Below are 4,677 nucleotides of genomic sequence, written 5' to 3'. Positions count from 1 at the left end.
TAAAGGCCAGGCAACATGTGGCAGGGTTAAAGTCCCTGAAAGAAGGACCCGAGGCACTGTTACATGAAGGTCATACCCGAGTTGAAATGGAGACCTCCCAAAATTTGGAGATGCTAGGACCATGGAATATGTTCCAAGAAAGCTGCAGGATAGAGTCCAGGGGCTCAAGAAAGAAAATGCTTGTATTACAGGCGGCAGAGCTGGAGGATGGGATTGCTCAAACCCTTTCAAGTTCAAACAGTTCCACTTGTAGTAGATGCCAGGTACGGAGCTTCAGGACTTGGTATTTGCTGGATTCCAGTCTTCCTTTGGTTCAGTGATTCTTTGCTAAGCCTCATTCCTCCCTTTGGAAGAAGAATGTCTATTCTGTACTGTTCTATATAGGAAAGATCTTGCTTTGATTTTTTTTTTTCTAATAGGAGCTCACAGTTAAGAAATCGCTTTGAGTCCCTGATGATACTTGGTGCTTTGGACTTATAAAATGTTGTAATTATTAATGACTATGGGTACTTTTGAAGTTGGATCAAAAGCATTACACATTATGAGATGACCATAAACTTATGGGTATGAGGGATGGAAGCTTAACAATGATGTGTTTGGATGTTACACTGACAAAGGAGTTATCTTTACTGACAACTTGACGGGACATAGAACCATGATGAAACAAATAAGTGGGCATGTTTGAGGATTATCCAAATTAATTGACACAGCAAGACACATCCTACATGTGGTTGGTATTATTTCACAGGATGGGGTCCCAGATGGAACAATAATAATACAATCTGAGTACAAGTACTCATTACTTCTTCCTCACTGTGGATACAATGAGCCCAGCTGCTTACTGCTGCTGACACCATACTTTCTCTGCCATGCACTATATCCCTAGGAACTCAAAATAAGCCCTTCCTTCTTTAAGTCGTATTAGATCACAGTAAGTAGCCAATATTTTTAAACTAAGAAATAAGAGGGAAACAGTAAAAGAGTAGATGCTATGCATAAAATTAGGTAAACTGGCATATTTTATTATTAGAATCATAAGCAAGTTGAATTTGCATTAAATAGTAGAGCAGACAGAATGCTTATTTTTACACAAAATACACAGGTTGGACTCTTAAACTCCAGTGTGATACTAGAAGGAACTGTCTTTGGGATGTAATTAGTTGATGATGGAGGGGCTCTGAAGGATAAAATGGCAGTAGTAGTCTTCTAAAGACACTCAGTGTTCTCTCTCTCTTTTGTTGTGATATAATGAGAAGACGGAACTCTGCTGTAGGGAAGAGGGCTCTCAACAGAACTTTAAAGCACTAGCAGTCTGATGGCAGATCCCCATTCCCTACAACTTCTGTTGTATGTAAGCTGCCAAGGCTACGGTTATTCTGTTAGAGCATCCTGAATTAAGCAAGGATTTTCACAAGTAAATGAATGCAATTATGGAAATCATAACATTGATATGCCAAAATTCTGAAAGGAAAAAAATAATTACAAGTAACTATGAGATATAATTCATAATTTTTATCAGAACCCACAAATGAAAAATATACAAAATACAGTTCTTCTGTGGCTCATAAAACAGCCTAGCCAACAAAGGAATATTTAAATGTAAAACAAACAATGCTATAAGATTTGAACATTTTACAAACTGCTGTTAAAATACAGAGCTTAAGTTTCTCAATGTAAAAGATGGGGAAAAAGTTGTTTCAACTTTGAGATATGTTGCCATTATATAATATGCTAGATACAAACACAATAATTTTAGCTTATATGTATGATGTACTATATTATTCAATTTGCTTATATAGAATCTTTCCTTGAAAATGAAGTGTAGTAATAAGTGATGTTTATAAACCATTAAAAGATCTTAAGAGATCATGGAAACAAGAGGAAAGTATTTTCTCTTTCTTCTAAATATTTTCATATGTGAGTTACTAGCTAATTTAGTCTTAAGTAGTTTTGTTAATTTTATCTAATTTGTCAATGTATAATGTACCTCATTATACCTCCCAAGGATTCAGGCTCAGAGAGAAAAATTTTAGTGTTGATAGGCTTAAAATGAAAATCAAAACAAAAACAAAAAACACCCAACAAAAGAGCACCTCCAGCGTTTGTAGTTTATGATTTTTTAATTAATTTCACCTTTAGTAGTATTACTAAGTAATACCTATATTTCTCTTATCAATAAAAAAACGATTCTTTTTAATTATCTATTCTAAACATGCTTTCGAAGACCAGCACCAGCATTTCTCAGTTCTGCGCCCTGCATCAAATCACTGAACCTTTTTATGTCCTGGAAATTTCCTCTTAAGTGAAACACTATCCTGGAGGGAAGCTCTTTTAGCATGAGGAATTGTAAAGGGAGGCTCATTCACACTGAGGAAATCAACAACTACTAAGTCTCAGAAAGTCCCTGAAACTTACCTGAATTACAACAGTAAGCAGTAAGCACTGCTCTAGGTGGTAATTATGACCAGTTGAATTGTCTGTCTATGGTACAGACCTCCATGGGTTCAGCTTCTCTGAGTCATTAGCCATGCTGGGAAGAGTGGAGCTCTGTGTTGATGTGGCTGACTTGAGTTGTCCATGATTCTGTAAGTAACCCTTCACTCATACTCCAGAGTAAGTAGCTGTAATAAACTTACTGGTTTACCAAGTTGGATTTTGGTGGATTCATTTTTTTGGTGTGGTGGTGTTGCCCTTTCTGGGCTGAGTAGATGTTTCTTCATTATTTACCCAGGAAAATTCTCACACAACAAACAGGTCCAAACCCTTAACCCACAAAACAGAGACGACAGGGCATAACATATATACATACATATATATATATATGGTTGTTAAGACTGAAGGATGTAAATTCTAAATGTGTAGTAATACATGGTAGGTGAAAATTTGAATTTTCTCTGCACTCCTACGATTGTTAATGTATCTAGTTTTGTTGTTTCTTTCTTTAAATGGCAGCACAGACTGTGAGGTTGGCAGTAGTACATAAAGGTACTTGCTGCCAAACCTAATGCTGTGAATTCAATTCCCAGAACCCACGTGGTAGGTCAGAACCAACTCCTAAAAACTATCATCTTACCTCCACATAGCATTTCCTCCACAAAATATAAATACATGTTGTGATGGTTTAGATATACTCGGCCCATGGGAAGTGGCACTATTAGGAGGTGTGGCCTTGTGGGAAGGAGTGTACCTCTGTTGGAGTGGGTTTTGAGAGCCTTCTCCTGGCTGTCTGTGGAAGATGGAGTCTCTTCCTGGCTGCCTTTGGATCAAGATGTAGAACTCTCAGCTTCTTCACCACCACCAGGTTTGCCTGCATGCTGCCATGCTTCCTTCCAATGATGATAATGGACTGAACCTCTCGACCTGTAAGCCAGCCCCAATTAAATGTTGTTCTTTATAAGAGATGCCTTGGTCATCTCTTGGCCTAACTAAGGCACACGTTTCAAAATTATATCATCTTTTCTATCTATATTTGAGGGAGCACTAGACTGATGACATTCTGAGAGCATGGTAATAAAAGCAGTTTATGACATGCTATCAAAATAGACACACCACTAAATGACCATGATATTTAGATGATTTTTAGTTTTGCAAATGTCCATTCACTGGATTTCTGGACCTTGAGAAACTGGATTATAGAGCTTTGACTGCTGTTTTTATGAAATCTGTAAAAACATCTACTACCCCCAATGGGATACATGTACCAATGTGTCTGCATTACTCATCTTTTGTTATTTTCATGACTAAAAAATGCTTAAGATGCTATATAATTCATAGCTTTTCACTCAAACACAATGTTTTTCAGAACTGACATCACTGTTGTGTGACTAGTTTCCGTGTCTAATTTAAAAGGGAAGTATGAATTTAAGTTTACAATTAATTATAAATGGTGTTTAGGTTGTGAGAAGTTACATATGTTGTATTTCTGAGGTACATCTAAAATTCCAAAGGAAAGTCACAGCAGTTTATAAATACTGTTCTGAGGTACTGGAGTCTGCGGAAATTTGGATCTTGACTACCCAGAAGACTCAAGCAGTGAACTGAGAATGTACCCATGACGGTATCCCAGCTTTCTCTTCATTCTTAGCTTCCTTAGCTATAAAAGTGAGGAGCTTCATCTGCCTCACTTCCATGTGTCCTGGAGCCATGAGACTCTCGTGGCTTGGATGGAACACGAGGGACTGAGCACGAGCCATCAAGTTCTAAACAAGAATCAATCTCTTTTTTCCTTTTCTTACTTCCTTCCTTCTTCCCTCTTTTCCTCTCTGTTTTTATAAATTATCTCCTGCATTCTGCTATAACAGAAAGCAGACTAACACATGGACATGTTAAGAAGAAAAATAAGTAAGTTATAAAAATATTAAACATTTATTAACATTTATATTTATTAATTTAAAGATGCAATATTGTCATTTAGCTACTGAAATAAAATTTATCTACCATATATTAAATGTTCTCAGATTCTCCCTCATTAAATTGATGTCAGTGAAGGTGAGGGATGCTTTACATATATGAGCTGACCACATATCCAAACCTTCACAGCTGTGAGGCAGCACGTACATATGCAGGTTTACAGGATGAACTCAGTTTAGTTGGCCTCAGACAATGCTTGGCGGTTGCAACACCAAATACTACACCAACACATTATTCTTTTTGGCATGAACAAAGCACTCTAGTTGG

Source organism: Rattus norvegicus, chromosome 11 (genome assembly GCF_021556685.1).
Source record: "Rattus norvegicus strain SHRSP/BbbUtx chromosome 11, alternate assembly SHRSP_T2T, whole genome shotgun sequence".
NCBI classification, from domain to species: domain Eukaryota; kingdom Metazoa; phylum Chordata; class Mammalia; order Rodentia; family Muridae; genus Rattus; species Rattus norvegicus.
The sequence above is the reverse complement of the archived record's forward strand: the minus strand, read 5'-3'. Positions refer to the sequence as shown.